The sequence below is a fragment of the Dromiciops gliroides genome, chromosome 3 (genome assembly GCF_019393635.1).
Source record: "Dromiciops gliroides isolate mDroGli1 chromosome 3, mDroGli1.pri, whole genome shotgun sequence".
NCBI lineage: Eukaryota > Metazoa > Chordata > Mammalia > Microbiotheria > Microbiotheriidae > Dromiciops > Dromiciops gliroides.
The window spans coordinates 467,664,305-467,683,724 of NC_057863.1; the positions used below are offsets into that span (position 1 = coordinate 467,664,305).

At 39.5% G+C, this 19,420-nt stretch overlaps 1 long non-coding RNA gene across 1 annotated transcript; it reads right to left on the reverse strand.

Annotated features, from left to right (window-relative positions):
- Positions 1-6,272: 6,272 nt before the first annotated feature.
- Positions 6,273-7,661, reverse strand: LOC122749102. Its single transcript, XR_006355660.1, has 3 exons — positions 7,527-7,661; positions 7,367-7,422; positions 6,273-6,438 (listed from the first exon to the last, which is right to left on the reverse strand). It is a non-coding gene; the product is annotated as an uncharacterized LOC122749102 (long non-coding RNA).
- Positions 7,662-19,420: the final 11,759 nt, after the last annotated feature.

Sequence of the window (19,420 nt, forward strand, 5' to 3'; positions counted from 1 at the left end):
TTTTAATCCAGCATCAATTTCCTAAGCCTCTTAAATATGTTTAATTTAGAAGGCTGACCCATTCAATTTTCCTTTTGAAGTCCTAGAAGTTAATTGCTTCACCCATCCTGCTGGCAGCTAAGTTGAAATATTTCTCTACTTGCTGATAGTGCTGAACTTAATTTTTTTTTACTTGAAGATTGAAGACCATTGAAAGATATTTCTGTAACTTAACTGTCATCTTTAAAAAAAATAAACATTTTTATTTAAATTTTTGAGTTTCAAATTTTATCCCTCCTTCCCTCCCTCCCTTACCCCCTCTTTGAGACAGTAAGCAATTTAACTGTGATCTTTTGAAAGTGTTAAAGGGCAAACAGAATTATGTAGCCACTAGGCTCTAACAAAAGCACAGAACAGAAGTTCTAACTCCCTTGCCCACAGTGCCAACATAGCTCTTTTATCTCTTCCTCTCTGGCCAGCTGCTTCTCAACTCTTAATCACATTGTTCAGCATTACCATACTCTTCTATGCTTCACTATGCCTTCCTCTTGGGGAAAACAGAGGAATGATTATATCACTAATTCTACTCACTTTTGACCTACACTTTTTTCCTTTTGTGAAAGGCTGATGTATCTATTTATGCTTTAATACTAAAAGAATATGTGGTTTCATCTGAGTTTTATGTCCATTAATGCAAATCAAGACAGAACTTCTCAGTGTAGGGTCTTCTAGCATTGCTGTTGAGAGACACAGAGAGAGGGAGAGAAAGCAGAGAAAGAGAGACAGAGAGAAGGAGGGGGAGGGAGGGAGGGAAAAAGAGAGAGAGAGAGAGAGAGAGAGAGAGAGAGAGAGAGAGAGAGAGAGAGAGAGAGAGGGAGGGAGGGAGGGAGGGAGGGAGAGAGAGAGAGAGAGAGAGAGAGAGAGAGAGAGAGAGAGAGAGAGGGAGGGAGGGAGGGAGGGAGGGAGGGAGGGAGAGAGAGAGAGAGAGAGAGAGAGAGAGAGAGAGAGAGAGAGAGAGAGAGAGAGAGAGAGAGAGAGAGAGAGAAAAGAACAGAAAAGAAAAACATCACTCAACAGCCAAGCTGGTGATGAGCCTCTCTAAATTTAGGCTGGTCTTCAGATGACAGACATGTAAAGGCCATTTCTGGGTTTGTATTTGAGAACTTTCCAGCTCAGTACAATCTGCCAGAGCTTTGGTTCTGCTGGCACAGGCATTTAGAACCCAGGGTCATCTCCCTGACAGGTGAAGCTTGAGAATAGGACAAACAATGATATGGATACTCTTGGCTAATATCTGCAACAGGGGAAAATGATTAGCAAATAAATTAATAAAAGTTTCTAAAATTCTAGAAGCACTGATAGGCAGGTGATTTGCTTTCATGAAAAGAACACTAGGATTCCAAGAACCTGGGGTCCAGTTCCAGCTCTGCCACAAAGTCATTGTGTGAATTTGGGCATGTCACTGAATTATTATGAATTTCCTCATTTTTAAATTGCTGGGGTTGGACTAGATAATCTTTAAAGACCCTTCTAGTTATAATGTTCTGTGAGTATAATTCTTGATCAGATGTGAATTTTACTGTACTTGTCACTGAATTTCAGATAATAGGTTTCTACTCTAGCTCATTCTACTTTGTAACCCTTGCTACAATTTCAAAGTAACTTATGAAGGTTAAAGGAGTTTGTTGTGTTTTCAAGTATAGATCTTGAGGGTCAATGTCTTTTCTTCTATATACATTTTTGCTTTGTTGTTGTTTGAATGTGTCAGTTGTCTGGGTGCCCCTTAGTTAAGGTATTAATGTAATTAATTTGTTAATTGTTATTTCCTTCCGTGCAAGTTGGCCAGAACCTTTAGATGTGGCACAAGTAACATCAAGGATGCTATTTTTAATTTATTGTTTACTGGGTCCGCTAGGTGGGGCAGTGGATAAAGCACCAGCCCTGGATTTAGGAGTACCTAAGTTCAAATCCAGACTCAGACACTTGACACTTACTAGCTGTGTGACCCTGGGCAAGTCACTTAACCCCCATTGCCCTGCAAATATATATATATAGTTTAGCAGTATATCTAGAGATATGAGCAACTAGGTTGTGTAGTGGATGGGGTACTATATCTGGAGTTAGGAAGACTCATCTTCCTGAATTCAAATCTGACCTCACACACTAGCTATGTGACCCTAGGCAAGTCACTTAACCCTGTTTGCCTTAGTTCCTCATCTGAAAAATTATCTTGGAAAGGAAATGGCAAACCCCTCCAATAAAGTATCTTTGTCAAGAAAACCCCAAATGGGGTTATGAAGAGTTGGACACAACTGAAATGATTGAGCAATAAATGCCTAAAGATGATCAGATTAAAGTCTTGGTATATGGTTATTATTCTTTTGGCAGTCTACTCATAAATGTGACATAGTACAGAGAAACAGCATTAAACTTTATATTACGTCTTAAAGTAAATGGGGGAAAATAGCACTCAAAATGGCAAGAGATAACCTCTTTGGGGTTTTTTGTTTTGGTTGTTTTTTTTTGCATTTGTAAGGTCTAACATTTGTTTCTGTGTCTTTGGCATTTTCATTCAGATAACTTTAGAATTGATCACTTAGCACTCTCATAGTTACATCATCTCCAGAAAAGATTCCTTTTATGTTCCACTTGGTCTAATTCAGCTACTTTTCCATATTTTTCTTTAATGTCATTTTTACCTTACATTCTATCACATCTGGAATTGTGATGTTAGAACTCAAGTGTAATATCTCTACTATGATGATAAAAACCATATGTTCCAAAAATGTATGTAGATCTTTTCTACTTTTCTTCTGTTTGTTTTTCTTACATTCATATCCTTAAATGCCCTGTAGTTGGATTTCTTCCTATGATGACCCCAACTTTCTCTTAGAATGAAATACTGATCTTTTTAATACTAGTATTCTAACAGTGTTGTATGGCTGTGAGTCATTGTACACCATGGTCTTTGAAGAATTAAAAGTTAATGTCATACATAGGGCAATGGAGAGACACAAGGTAGCTGTGAGTAAAGAAAAAAGTGAAAGTCCCTGCCTTCAAGGAATTTATAATCTAAGGGGAGAGAAGATATGTACCTATATGAGCATATACACTTAGGATAAATACAATACATTCAATCAATAAATAAACATTTATTAAGCACCCACGACTTTTAGGCACTAGAAGATAATTGTGAGATGGAGTTCACTGAGAGGGAGCGATAATCAGGAAAGGCTTTGTGTGGAAAGTTAAGCTTGAACTGTTTTGAGGGAAACCAGAGATTAACAGAGGCAGGAAGGATAACATTACAGTCATGGGGAAAAGCCAGTGCACAGGAAGAAATGGAAAGAGTAGTGTGGTTATGTGGAACAAGTAAGCCAGTATGGTGATATCACTGAGTGGGTGGAGGGGAATCATATGTAAGAAGACTGGAAAGATAGAAGGGCTGAGGTTGTGAATAGTTTTAAAGGCCAAACAGGTAATTGGGAGTCACTATAGTTTGTTCAGAAATGAGGGGAGCAGGGAGTCAGTCAATAAACATTAAATACCTACCTTATGCTAGGTACTATGCTAAGCACTGAGGATACAAATAAAACAAATTTATATAAATAAAATCAAAGATGGCTCTGCCTTTAATCTAATGGGAGAAGACACACAAAAGGAAGCTGAAAAGGTTGGGGGTGGGGGCTGGAGAAGGTGCCTGAAGCAAAGGCGTGATGGAGAAGCTCAAAGAAGCCCAAAAGCAATGTAGCTGGCAATAAATGGGGAAAAGAATGTGCCAAGTCCCTTCCTTAAATATAGGTGCTAAAATAGGGTAGATAGATGGCACAGTGGTAAAGCACCGGCCCTGGATTCAGGAGTACCTGAGTTCAAATCCGGCCTCAGACGCTTGACACTTACTAGCTGTGTGACCCTGGGCAAGTCACTTAACCCTCATTGTCCTGCAAAAAAAACAAACCAAAAAAAGCCCAAACAAAAAATATAGGTGCTAACAAAAATTAAATTAAATTAAATTTAAAAAATTTATAGGTGCTGTAGCTCAGGGCCCTGCCCTGCATTCAGAGAGTCAGGATGTAAGTAATGAATCATATTTATCATTAGACAAATAATATTTTAGGAAAATTACTTTGACAGTATTATGTGATTGTGGTGGATTGGAGAAGCTGGTGGCTGTGCATGTAGAGTGTAGGGGACTTATGCAAAAGATATGGAGATAGAGAGGACAAGATTTGGTAACTGATATGTGAGAATGAATGAGAGTGAGAATTCTGTGGTAACATCAAGATTTGAATCTGGGTCACATAAAAGAATGGTGTCCTACACAGTAATAGAGATGTTTGGAAGAGGGGTGGGTTGTGGATGAAAGATAACAATGGAGACATTGAGATGCCCATGGAATCTCAGAAGATCCAGTCTGAAATACTAAATATGCAGCAGATGCTGTGGGACTGGATCTCGAGAGAGAGACTGGGACTAGTTTTTTAAGTCATCTGTACAGCAATGAAAAGTGATTTTAGTTGATGAGATCACCAAGTGAGAAAATGTAGAGATAAAAGAGAATAAGGCCTTGGGGGTACACCCAAAGTTAATGAGTATGCTGTGGATGATGAACCAGCAAAAGAATCTGAAAAAAAGAGAGGTCAGACAGGTAGGGAAAACTAGAATGGAGCAGTGTCCCAATACTAGAGAGGAAAGGTCAATAGTGGCACATGCTACAGAACGATAAAGGAAGGTGGGACTTGAAAAAGGCTGTTAGATAGCAGTTATGCTTCTATAATGAGACTAGAAAGCAACTCGCTGGGGATGAGAAAGGAATGAGACAAGTAGAGACACCTACTGTAGATAACTTTTTTTCAAGGAGTTAGGATGAGAAAGAGATACAGGAATAGATATAGGAATGGTATTATCCCTGTAATGGTTGACAGCAGAGATGGTATGATCTAATGAGAGATTTTTTGTGTGTGTGAGGCAATTGGGGTTAAGTGACTTGCCCAGGGTCACACAGCTAGTAAGTGTTAAATTTCTGAGGCCCGATTTGAATTCAGGTCCTCCTGGATACAGGCCGGTGCTCTATCCACTCTGCCACCTAGCTGCCCCTAATGAGAGATTTTTTAACACTGGGAGAGAAATGAACATGTTTGTAGGCACCTGGAAAGGAACCATTAGATAGGGAAAGATTGAAGATTCAAGAGAAGAGGATGATAATAGGGGCAATCTGCTTGAGCAGATGAAAGGGTGCAGGTTCAAGGGTAGATGTAAAACATGACCTTGATGTAAAGAAGGTCCAAGTCATCAGAGTCTGAAGTAACAGAAAAGAAAATGAGAAATGATGCCTCAGTTTAAGAGGAAGTGGAAAAGGGAAGCTCTCTCTGACTTTGACTTTTTTTTTCCATTAAAGTAAATGTTGAAGACAGCAGAGAGAATGGAGAGTGATACAATAAATGACTGGAGGAATGAAGACAAAATTTGGAACATCTGCTGCAATGAGTGGGCTAGACAATCAATTAGAGAGGAACTGAAGGATTGCCTTGCTGCAGTAAGGGCCCAGTTGACATTAGATAACACATTTGTGGTGGATCCCTATCAGCACAATTGCTCCAGTTCTGTTTAATAGCATAGAAGTAGGAGTGAAAGAGGCAGATGGTGGAAGTAATAAAGGCATGAGCCCTGACAGAACAAAGGATTTGAGAATTGAACTGGTTCACTGAGGGGTCAAAAAGTGAGGAAAATGTGCCCAGAGCAAGGATGTTGGTTTGACAAAGTACTGAGGAGTAAAGAGATTGTAGGTCATTGTAAGGTGGAGGAATAGGTTTGGGAGGGGTAGGGCATAGGGAGAGAGGGAATTATCAGAGATTGTGGCTGGATAAAAAAATTAATTTATGGGAACAAATGTAACAGAATGGGAAGGTATGGATGCATTGTTGGAGAAAATGCCTCCAGCCATGAGATCATGGATCTGTTGAAACGTTTAAGTATCCTGTTAGGGGGAAAAAAGGCACTATGTGAGTGTTACACCTTTTCACTATATTTCAACTTTAAGGATTGATTTAAAATATATGAACTGAATATTGTCCCTAAAATTTAAGGTTTTAATATGCTGTATCTAGGTCCTTGGGGTATGCTCTACTGTAATAGGATTAATAGTATTCACAGAACTTCATTTTTCACTTTTCACTTTCATTTTGTTAAAATTTATACCTTTGCTTAGCATGTAATTTAACCTCTACTAAAATGCCTAGTAGTGATTGCACATTGTTATTCATTTAAAAAGTAGTCTTGCATAATGACTTAGAAATTTTTATTCTTTTATGACTTAAAGTAACTGCATTCTTTTGCTGAGTATTGTCAGAATTGTCTATGGGAAATTTCTCCAGTTTGTCACTCTGTAAAGGCTATATTCTAACAACATTGTCTTGCATGTGGCACACTTTTCAATATCTTCTTATTCTCATGACAATCCTATGAAGTACATAGAGAAAGTATTAATTTCTTTATTTTTAAAAAAGAAATTAAAGAAATTATACAACTTGCCCAATGTTACAACTGCAAACTAGTGACAGATCTATTCTCCTGAATAAGTCTGATGCCTTTTGAAGTACCCTGCTACTTTCTTTTATGGCACAGATCTGTCTTATGCAGGGAATAAGCATTTGTTTGGTGCCTATACATGCTAATTTTACATATGTTATCTCATTTGACCAATAAATACAATCACATACTTTACAGTTATTTATTAGAATCACTATTCAAAGATTGCATTTGTATTTTCATTTTTCTGTTAATATATGCAAAACATTCATGATGTGATTGCATCACCAAAGACGACAGTTTTTAACTGCGTTAAAATCTGAGTGTAAAGTGAACACTTAGGGTTATAGGAGAGATTCATTTTAACATACTTGTTTTCCTCGTGGATTTAAATACCCCATGCATCATATCCTACATACAACATACAACATACATACAACAAACTACATGCAACAAAAGTCTGATACATATCATATAAAGCAGGTGTTAGTTCTGCCCCCCCCAAGTTACAGCATCAGAAATTTGGTATAGCTATATTTGTTGATACAGCTTGACTTAATTACCTCAAGAACATAACTATTGTAATTGTAGTTAGAGAAAAGTAATTTGACATATAAATAGGTTCTAGGTAAATTAAACATGGTTGGCATTTTTTAATGTAAATATAAGTGATGTTAGCAGGTGGCTTCATTAGGAACCAAAGCTGCATCCAGTTTAAACATCAAATATAACTGCAAGATCTAGGTGAATAAATGATTCTTTCTGGCCACTTAACACCATCCTGAACTATATCAATTTCAGTTATATTTGTTTCAACTCATTAAAGCCACTTTTGACATGCATTAGTGTAGTTCATTACCATTTTTAAACAATATTTTTCCTCTGTTGAATTCCTTTTTCTCACATCTGCATCCTCTGAATATCAAAAGCAAGTGTGATCAGTTTGCTCTATTGATACTGGAGAGCAAGCTACCAATCTAAATATTTGTTTTCAAATGTATCAAAATTCAAAGCATTACCTTGGAGGAGATTTCAGAGTTCCCAGGTTTACTGTCTTTTGGATCTAAGTAACCAGTATGTTATATAGTATGACAATAACTTTCTGAGTACCATTGCTGTAAACAGGCATACATTTTGTTCCCGATAAGTGAAAAGGAGCCAAGCAGCTTATTCAAGGACACAGTGCTGACGGTATCTTTTTCCAGAGACAGTATAATTCTGCAGCTGTCTCTTGTCAATCTAGGAAAATGAGATTTAAAAAAAGACCATGAAGTAATCGACAATTCAGAGGCACTAAATTTTAAAGGAAGTAAGCTGAAAGAGAATTCATTAAAAATCAGAGGAAACCCAGTTTCCTCTTTTTTGCAACCATTTTTTTAAAAAAGGATCATTTTAACATAATAACTATGCTAATGTCCAATAGGTAACGTCTGGGGATCCCATAAAAGGGTGGAAGTGAGGTAATATATGCATGATGGTAAGAAATATAGAAATATTGCTTTCTGGGAACTAGATGAAGGTAAGCCTTGGGGCGAAATTTGCTTGAGTAGCCAGCTATAATCATTTGAATTTACTTCACTGCTTATTTCACTTAAAAGGCTTTCTAGTTGTTTATTTTCCTTTTGTTTTAGGTGTATGTACTCAGTGGTATCCTCTTCCTTACATGGCAAGATTGAAAAACCTGTTGGAGATCATTCTCTCCATGAAGATTTGAACTCTATAAACATAAGCAAGAGATCCACATAGCCTTTTGCACTGACTGAAGATAAGTGATAAGATAAGTAAGTCAATGTGCCCAAGCAGACTCAAAAAGGATAAGAAAAAGAGACAAGTGAGAAAAAGAAAAATGAAGGTGGCACAATGCCTGCCTAGCACAGTCATTCATATTCATTTAATTGACGGCAGTTGTATCTATTTTAGGTGCTTTTGCCCTTCCCAGTGAATTCTATGTAACTGATCATAGTAGGTGATATGAATCTATTTTAGGGGCAGATAGTATAGCAAAGAGAGCACTGAACCTGGAGTTAGGAAGACCTGAGTACATATCCAGCCTCAGACACTTACTGTGTGACTCTGGACAAGTCATTTAACCTCAGTTCACCTCATTTTCCTCATCTGTAAAAATGAGAATAATAACAACACCTGCCTTTCAGGGTTGTTGTAAGGATCAAATTAGATAATAATTGTAAAGCATTTAGCACAGTGCCTGGCATGTGGTAAGCCCTAAATAAACATTATTTGTTGTGTGTTGCTGCTGCGACTGAGACTGGAGTCAGGAAGACTCATCTCCCTGTGTTCAAATCTGGCCTCTGACACTATGTGACCTGGGTAAGTCACTTAATGCTGTGTGCCTCAGTTTCCTTATCTGTAAAATGAGCTGGAAAAGGAAATGGCAAACCACTCCAGTATCTTTTCCAAGAAAACCAAAAACAGGGGTCACAAAGAGTTGGATGTACCTAAAAATGACTAAATAACAATAATAAATAGCTGTGCCTGGCACGTAGTAAGCCCAGTATAAATGTTAGCTGCTTTATTATTATTATTATTATTATTATTATTAATCTCTCAGTGTTTGACTTTTTATATGTATATTCATATCTCCAACCTGTACCAGTATGTCAGGAGCAGAGTTTGTTGCTGTATATTCTCTGTGTTAGGGTGAACTTTAAATGATTATAAGGTCTGCCTGTTTTGTTCGTTCCTTTTGAAAGCATGAAACCTGGTAGCAAAATCTACCTTTCCCTAAAAATGAGGAGAAACAGGGCTTTCACTGATGTTTTTGAGAATAGCCTTAATCTTACTATCAATCAATAAACATTTAGTAAGCGCTAGGCACTCTGCTAAATACTGAAGATGCAAAAAGAAGTAAAAGACAGTTCCTGCCCTCCAGAAGCTTACAATCTACTGGGGAGACAGCATGCAAACAAATTTATACAAAGAAAGCTATGGACTGGATAAATAAGAAAAATTAACAGAGGGAAGGCTGGCATTAAAAGGCTCCCTGTAGAAGGTGGGATTTTGTTGGGGACTGAAAGGAATCCAGGGAGGCCAGTAGTCAGAGCAGAGGAGGGAGAGCATCCCAGCATGGTGGACATCCAGAAAAAACATCTGTAGTTGAGAAATGGAGAAAAAGAGTGTCTTGTTTGTAGTACAGAAAGGAGGCCAGTGTCGTTGGATTGAAAAGTATATGTGGGGTGCGGCTAGGTGGCGCAGTGGATAAAGCACCGGCCCTGGATTCAGGAGTACCTGAGTTCAAATCCGGCCTCAGACACTTGACACTTACTAGCTGTGTGACCCTGGGCAAGTCACTTAACCCCCATTGCCCTGCAAAAAAAAAGAAAAGAAAAGTTTATGTGGGAGTAAGGTATATGTGAAGACTGGAAAGGTAGTGAAGTGGGGGATGGATTTAATGGATCTAACTGATCGTGAGGCGTCCCAAAAGAATGACAAGACTCAGTGACTCGGTTTCCTAAGTTTTATTAGAATACTGTGAATCCACGGGGAAAATACTATAGGAGAGAAGAAAAAGTATTTCAAATAGGGGGAAGAAAGATGGTTATATCTATAGTGAGAAAAAGTAGGTTATCTCATTATCTTAATCTCCTTCTTAAGGAGGTACTTGGGAGAGCTTATCCTAATTTGGAATTCTTGGGGTTCTAAGAACCCCTGGGTACCTTTTTCCCTGGAGGTGTGTTTTTGGGGTCTAAACATCAAAAGGTGAGCCTAAGGACACATTTGGTCTTTCTGTGCACATTCCTAAAAACATGTTTAAACTTGTCAAAGCCGAAGGGTCTCTCTGCTTATGGTATCTCTTTCAGATCTGGTTTCTGGGTGTCCTATCATCTAGGAATATTAATGGCTATTAATGGTTAATGGTCCCTGGTTGCTGTTTCTGTTGATAGTATTGGTTGATAGGGCCTGGTAACAGTTGATAAGATCTCATACCTTAGTTTTTTGGTTAACCCTTTTTAGCCACTATTAATCAAGTCTTTTAACTTCCTCCATCAGTAGGAGAGGGGGTAGGTTAGGAAGGACTTCGAATACGCATTTTGCGTTTGATCCTGGAGGCAATAGGAAGCCACTGGGGTTTATTGAGTGGAGGTGGGTGGGGTGACATGATTGGACCTGCACCTTAGGAGAAATCGCTTTAGTGACTGAACAGAGGATGGATTGGAATGGGGAGAGGCTTGAGGCAGTCAGTGCCACCCACAGCCTGTTGTAATAATCTAGACTTGAGGTAATGAGGGCCTGTACTACAATGGTGGTTAGTGTCATCACAGAGGGAAGGGGGGGTGTATACAATAGATGTTGCAAAGATGAAATCAATAGGCCTTGGCCACAAATTGGACGTGGGGGAGGGGGGAGGTAATGAGAGATAATTAAGAATACAGGATGACTCTGAGGTTTTGAGTCTAAGGAACTGGTAAAATGATTTAGGAGGAGAGATAATGAGTTCTGTTTTGGACATCCAGTTTGAAATGTCTGAAAGGCAGGTGGAGTTGTGAGATTGGGGGTCAGTAGAGAGTTTGGGGCAGGATGGCTAGATTTGAGAATCATCAGCATGGAGATAGTGATTAAATCCATGGGAGCTGAGGAGATCACCAAGTGAAGTAGTCTAGAGGGAGAAGAGGATCCAGGACAGAGCCCTGAAGTACTCCTACAGTTCAGTTAGAGGTTGTGACCAGTGCAGGATGTGACAGTACTGAGAAATGAGAGAACAGCATTATAGGAGTGGGGGTCCAGAAGGGACTTCAGAGGTCATTGAGTCCAGGCTCATCAATTATGGATAAGGAAACCACAACCCCCCAAGGTAACTTGCCCAAGGTCACAAGGATTCTGTCAGAAGTGGGATTTGAACCCAAGTCTCCTGACACCAAAGTCAGTTCTTTTTCCACTGTAATGCACTGCCAGGTAGTGGGGCAGCTAGGTGGTACAGCTGATAGACCACTGGCCCTGAAGTTAGGAGGACCAAGTTCAAATTTCACTTCAGACACTTACTAGTTGTGCGACTCTGGACGAGTTACTTATCCCCAATTGCCTTAAACATCTGGGGCCATCTCCAGACGTCCAGATGGCTCTGAAGGAGAGAGTGAGGCTAGTGACTTTGCACAGCCCTCCTTCACTTAAATTTGATTCACTGCAAGTCATGACATCCTCTTTGAGAACGAAGGAGGTACCTGATCAAGGTATCTATGTGCAACTGTGGGACCCTCTGTGTCTGTAGGAATGATTTCCTTTTTCATTGAGAGTTTGAGGGCCCAGTGGCATTGGGGATATCATATACCTGACCATGCTGCTAAGCTGCAAAGTGATATTGGACACAGTACATCAGAAGAACTTAAGTGTGATTAATTCTGTCTCAAAAGATTAGCCAAGGCTTCATCCTTGACAGTGTATTCTAAGTTCTTATATTTCCTTAGAACATCTTGTAAGAGACCTGAGGACCCTGAGAACCGAGTGGGCAAATCATTTAATCTCTCATGCAGTTTTATTATCTGTAAATTCAATTTTAAAATTCTTTAAAAATTTTTGAAACAAGCAAGTATTTCAATATCAAAAGGAGATAAAATAGTACCATATGTGAGGCTGTGGATTTTTGTTACATACATTTTTTTAAAGTGTACATTAAATTTGAGAAGCAGCATGGTACTGTGAAGCTGTCCTTGAAGCCAGGAGAATTCAGGTCTCTGTCCTACTTCCTCCTCACCTCCCCAGCACAATCAATTTATTGGTTAGGTTAGCAGCAACCAATAAGTTGGGTCAGTGGCCTCTCTCAATGACCCAAGGCCATGATTGAGTTTTGACAGGGTCTTTTTTTTTTTTAAACAATTAGCAAGATGACAGAGCAAAATCTCTAGCAACATAGACCTGTCTTCTTCTGATGGGCTCTTGATGACATAGTGAGAATTGAGATTACATTATTTAGATATCCCCTTCTGAAACCCCCTTAACCCAAGATATGTGATTCAAGTCACAAGACAAAGGTTCTCAGGTGATAGAAGTTGCTATAATAGTTTAAATTGATGAGATTTGGCCTTTTAGGTTTATCAGGTTTCTCTAGAAAGTAGGTGGTGTGTGGGGTTACAGTTGTTCAGTCATATCTGATTCTCCCTGATCCCATTTGGGATTTTCTTGGCCAAAGATACTGGAATGGTTCTCCGTTTCCTTCTCTAGCCCATTTTACAGTTAAGGAAACAAAGGCAAACTGGGTTAAGTGACTTGCCAATGGTCTTGCCAAGTGTCTGAGGCCAAATTTGAACTCAGGTCTTCCTAACTCCAGAGCTTTCAATCTATCCAGTGCACAACCTAGGTGCTTGGCTATCAACTTAAAAAACCGCAAATGAAAGTCACTTATGTTGTATTTTTATTTATTTTGTTAAATATTTCCCAATTAGATTTTAGTTTGGTTTGGAGGCACTCAGGAGTGTTGGACAGCAGACATGTATTTGACACCTCTGTTCTAGGCAACTCTCTAAGGCTGTATGTTGCAGAGAAGGCACCAATCTATACTGGTAGAGAAGTTTCCTCACTTGGAGTCCTCTGTGGCAATAAAATCACAGGCCTATCATTATATTTGTTTTAAATAAAGGATGTAGTAACAAAAGTGCCTACTTACCTGTGTCCTCTTATAAACTTTCTTCTCTTTTCTGTATTATATAACATTTTACTATAGTTCATTTCTTTTTTCCCTTCTTTTTGTACATATCTATCACACCTTCCTCACCCCAATTTCATCCATCCCAAATAGAAGGCCCTCCCATGTAACAAATAAATAGAAAAACAAATCAAGCACTAGTTCGGTCAGCTTTCTTGTTTGTTGTCCTCCCTCATTAGATTGAAAGCTTTTTTAAAAAAATTTTTTTAAATTTTTTCCTAATTACTTGTAAAGATACATATTAACATTCATTTAAAAATGTTAAGGTCCAGATTTTGTCCCTCCTTCTCTCACCTCCCCCCTCCCTAAGATGTTAAGTGATTTGATTTAGGCTACATATATGCAATCATGTAAAATACATTTCCATATATTGTTGTTGTTGTTGTGAAAGAAGAAACAGACCAAAAGAAAAAAAATAACAGATTGTAAGCTTCTTGAGGGCAGGGACTGTCTTTCTTTTTTATATTTGCATCCTCAGCTCTTAGCAAAGGGGCATATGATAGGCATTTAATAAAGGTTAATTGACTGACAACATGTATCTTATTCTTCACCTCCCTCCCAAGAGGTGGGAGGCACATTTCACCATCTGGAGTCATAATTGGTCACTGCATTGATCAAAACCCCAAAGCCTTTCATAGTTGTTTTTCTTCACATTATTGTGTAAAAAATCCATTTCAACAAGTGGTTGTTAAGTGCTACCTTATATGTGCCTTCTTAGGTGACATGCTGTGGATTCAAAGAGAAAGAATAAAAACAGGCCTCAAGGAGTTTACATTCTTTTAGGGAGAAAATATATTAAACAAATAAATTGGGAAAGGAAGGGAATAAGCATTTATATAGCACCTACTAAGTACCAGGCACTGCCCTTCGGCCTTCTTTCTTTCTTTTTAAACAAATATCTTATCTGATCCCTCCAACAACCCTGTAAAATAGGTGCTGTTATCCTCATTCTACCGTTGAGGAAACTGAGGCAAACAGAGGTTAAGTGACTTGTTCCAGGCCACACAGATGATAAGTGTCTGAGGCCCTAATTGAATTCAGGTGTTTCTGATTCTAGGCCCAATGCTCTATCCACTGCACTACTGCATTGCCTCAGGAATCTAAAATAATTTGAGAAAGTGGAGCTATTAACTGTGACCAGAGATCAGATAAGGCTTTCTTTAGAAAGTGGCCCCTAGGGGCAGCTAGGTGGTGCAGTGTATAGAGCACTGGCCCTGAAATCAGGAGTACCTGAGTTCAAATCCTACCTCAAGACACTTAACACTTACTAGCTGTGTGACTCTGGGCAAATCACTTAACCCCAATTGCCTCACTAAAAAAAAAAAAAGAAAGTGGCCCCTGAGTGGATGCTTGAAGGATTTAAAGAAATAGAAGTTGAGAAAATAAAAAGGAGATAATAAGACCTGCTTTACACAGTGTGATATGAGCAAAGGGAAAACACTGTATAAGCAGTCTATAAAAATGAAGTATTATTTTAACAATAGAAATTATGTATTTTTTTTATATCAAAGAGTTTTCTGCCATCAAACAGCAACTATCCTGTGCTCTTCTCCACCTCCAGCATCCTGATCATTTAAAAAATATATATTCACTTGAACTTGAAAGGCTGAGAACCAAACAATCCATGCACGAGGAAGGCTTCAAGAGCTAAGGGAAAGAAAGGGATGAGAGGTGGTATGAGCTTAAAGACCCCCTTCTTTCCCTATAGAGAGTAAAGTGCTTTATATAGAATAAAAAATGAGCAAAGCAAGAAATTTTGGAAAAATATGGACTCTAGAAGAACACCCAGGAAGGAATGGTTAGGAATGATGCTGAATAAGTTGACTTAAGGTCTTTAACATCATGAAATATGTATTTAATGCTTCATATTGGCATCTATGTGGCACAGTCAGGAAGTCTCATCTCCCTAAGTTCAAATCTGGCCTCAGACACTTTTTAGCTGTGTGACCATAGAAAAGTCACTTAACCTGTTTGCTTCAGTTTCCTCATCTAGAAAATGAGCTGGAGAAGGAAATGGCAAACCACTCCATCTCCGCCAAGAAGACCTCAAATAACACCATAAAGAGTCAGACGCTATTAAGCAAGTGAACAAGTGAAACAGTAACAACAAATCAGCACCTGCAGTTTCCTCTGGCTTTTACTGCACAGGGTCTTAAACGTCTTCATTTCCCACAACTGTCGGTTTCTTGTGAGTCTTAAACATCCACATTCAATGTTAATTTTGAATGGAGGGAAACAAGTACCTTCCCGCAATGTCAACAAGCTGGTAGATTCATGAACTTCTATTGACTTAACTCTAAGCCCTACCGGCTGATAGGTCTAATGATAACAGTGGATCAGTATATAGGCTTAACCTTTGTGCCTGGCTCTCTGCTCAACCATTATAAATATGAACTCAGACTATTATTTTAGTGGCCAAATGCCTACATTTGTGCTAAACTGAAGACAGTTATTTATAGATAGCTGGGATTTCTGAAACTGATTTCCTGAAACTGATCTTCTCCAGAGCCCTTTACTGTAATGCAAATAAAAATGAATTTACTCCATCTTGATCATTAATCCTGTGCTTTGCTCTAGGCCTAGAGTTTTGCATTTGGTAGGAGCTCAATAAAATGCTTTTGAATTGAACTATTATGGAAGAACTAACACCTGCTAGAAAAAATTGAATATGATGGGATATTGGCTGTCAGTATCTCTGATCTAATCATGAGATTACACTTAAAAACAGCAAGTCTCCATTAGAATTTGATAAGCCGTAATGCCAGACAGTACTTGAAATGAGAAGGCAAGGAGTGATTTTTTTGTTTCTCTGCAAGTAGAGAGTCTAGATACCTCCTCCCTGCCCCCCTCCCCCAAGCCCCTGCCCCCAAATCTCTTCTGTCTAGTGATCTGGTGAGTGAGAAACAGGATGTGACTTGTTCTACATCTTCCCAGCACCCATCTTCATCTTCTGCCAAGCTGAATCAGAGTGTGCACTTGTCTGCCACCTCCACAGCTGCGTGTGCTGAACTATCCCCGACAGCTTAGTGGCTGTTTGGCAACAGAGAAAGCTTTCCATCTGAAAGGATTTGGGGTGAGACCAAGGAGCAGGACCCAACCATACAGTCAGACATTCCAGCTTAAAAATGACATGTGCACCATGAATCATGGTGACAAAATGAGCCCGCTAGATTTGTCCAGCTCAACCTCCCTGCCATTATTTGCAGTCCCAAACCCCAGTCCTACCCCTCCAACATACCCTTCTTGCACCTCACAAATTTCTGGGCTTGACTCTGATTCCATCTCTGAGGACGTTTTCTATCTCTGGCCTGACATTGCTCTGTCCTTCCTGATACTGGCTTGTGCCCCATCCTCTTGGCCTTCATCAATCAGCCCTGGGACTTTTCCCTGTTCTCTAAGCAGGGAAAGGTTCAGTTAGGAGGGTGGACAAAGTTCAATGGTGCTTCTTCCCAGGGCCCCTTTCCAGGAATACTCCAGCACTAATGCATCATTGGACCTTAAGAGGAAGAAAAAAATCAGCTTATCCCTTTTACCCCATGGACCTCAGCCAGGTTTCATAAAAATGAGCCAATATGGTGAAGAGAAATCTTTGGATTTAGATTTGAAAAACTGGGTTTGAATATGAACTCTGCTCCTTTCTTCCTGTGGGATCTTGGTCATTCCTTAGCCTCTCTGTCACTTGGATTCTTAATCTTCAAAATGACAGGTTGGACTAGATGATTAGAGGCATCTCTTGAATTGAAATACTATTAGGTGGCACTGGCCCTGGATTCAAGAGAACCTGAGTTCAAATCTGGCCTCAGACACTTGACACTTACTAGCTGTGTGACCCTAGGCAAATCACTTAACCCCAATTGCTTCACAAAAAAAAAAAAGAAAGAAAGAAAGAAAGAAAGAAAGGGGAAAAAGAAAGAAATACTATGAGATGTGTTGTGGTCAGAAAATGAACAATATCTCTTTAGTTGTATAAGCCTATTCAATAGCTATGTTACATGCAGCTCTTGGTCAGTAGACCTGAACATGATGAAAAGGGATAAGGGTGAGTTAGTGTCAAGACCTGCCAAGGGTGGCAGGTACTACAGCAACAAAGGATCAGGCCCTGCCTGCCAGGTGTAGAGTTGCTGCCCACACTCTAACAGTTAGTGTAGAAAAAGAAAACAAAACAAAACTTCCTTGTTAGCATAGAAGGCAACCTCAGTATCAAGATATCTTTGTTGCCGATGTCCCACTGCTGCTCAAGCTCCTTGCCTAGGTTATGGCCCTCCAGGTTTGTTCAGCTTTCCAGTTCCTGGTGGCATAGAGCAAGGACCCTGAAATATATGATCTGACCCACTCACTTTATAGATGAGGAAATTAAGGCCCAGAGATGATGGACTTATTTTTAGAAATGCCTATCTGGCCTTTAACCTAGTGTCTTCCTGAGTAGTACGATATGAGGGTACTCCCTTCATCCCTGGATGTCATTCTTGGAGAGCAGAGACAGGAGCAACCTCAGCTACACTTTCAGGCAAAGCACTCCGAAGCACAATCTATGGTACATTAGTAGCTCTGACCACTTGACAGCTTCTGCAGGTTGCTTAGTTCTTTCTCACTACCCACAGACATACTAGACCCAGGAAAGTCCTTATCCAAGTATTTCTACTCCCCAGGGCACAAACGAAAAAGGCATAAGTGTGCAAATTCTCTCACTCTTTCTCTCTGTCTCTCTGTCTCTGTCTGTCTCTGTCTCTTTCTGTCTCTGTCTTTCTATGTGTCTTTGTCTCTGTCCCTCTGTCTCTGTCCCTCTGTCTCTTTCTCTATCTCTGTCTGTCTGTCTGTCTGTCTGTCTGTCTCTCTCTCACACACACACACACACACACACACACCCCAGAACAATAAGGGACAAAATGTTAACACCATCAGTGAGGTTTGTTCATTCATCCAGTTGTGTCCAACTCTTCATGACTCCATGGACCATTATGCAGATCAAATGGCCATGTAACCATCTTGGGTGTTAAGCCTGTTCGTGTATCAATAATTACCTGCCTTGTATAAAATAAGGCAGAAATGGATAAAGGTGCTTCACCAATGTCAGAGCAAACTGTGATGCTGCTTGTTAAAGGCTAGCGAGGCCAACTGCCTTCAGTGAGAGGAGAGATGAAGATTTGTCCCTGTCAGATGACTATTGCTTTTTCTCTTCACCTCACACTAATTTCTTCGAATTCTTTCTATAATTCTGGGAATCATAGCTTAATTTTACTAGTCTCCTTCTCTCTGGAGGGAAAAGGAAATGGGGGTGGGGCATTTTAATTCAGTTCAATGCCCTGAACTTCATTGCATTAGGAACATTTTCCTGTTGTCAGCTATGCCTTCTTGACAGCTGGTTTCTTAATTTACTGCCTGACTGACAGATTTGACTTTCTGCTTTGCATTGCATACCAACTCTGGGGTAACATCTGTTGCCTGACTATTTTTTATTTGATTTGACCCCTGGCTTTTCCCTAACCTCTACATGTCCCAAATCTAGATTTAGCATCCTATATCCACACTGCTAGTTCCAACTTGACCTGTTTGTTGTTGTAATTCAGTTGTTTTCAGTAATGTATGACTCTTCATGACCCCATTTGGGGTTTTCTTGGCAAAGATACCGGAATGGTTTGCCATTTCCTTCTTCAACTCATTTTAAAAATGAGGAAACTGAGGCAAACAGGATTAAATGACTTTCCCAGAGTCACAGCTAGTATCTTAGGTTAGATTTGAACTCGGGAAGAGGAGTCTTCCTGATTCCAGGCCTGGTACTCTATCCATTGTGCCACCTAGCTGCCCTAACTTTACCTGTAGCACCTAAGCATTCCCCAGATGCAGATTTTCAGTCCAACTCTAGACCTCTGGCTTCATCAAGACTTCAATTTTCCAGGTACATTTCTGGCCCATTGCAATGTCTTTTCCCTATCATATGGACATATGATCTTTGCGTTGGTTTTCTTTGTCCTCGTTCTATACTTTATTCAGAAACCTATATTGTCTATTATCCTGGCTCTGACATTCAATATCATATTGACTAGACTAAGGGGATTGAAGTCTAACCATGTCATTCATTCACCTATGAATGAAATTGTTCCCTTTCGTCTCTAGGATAAAATGTAAACTCCTTGGTTTGGAAATTGTAGTCCTTCACAATCCTTTCTTTCCAGACTGATTTCACTTTACCTCCTACCCTCTTACCATGTTCTATGTTCCACCTAGATTGGTCCACTTGCTGTTCCCTATACATGATGT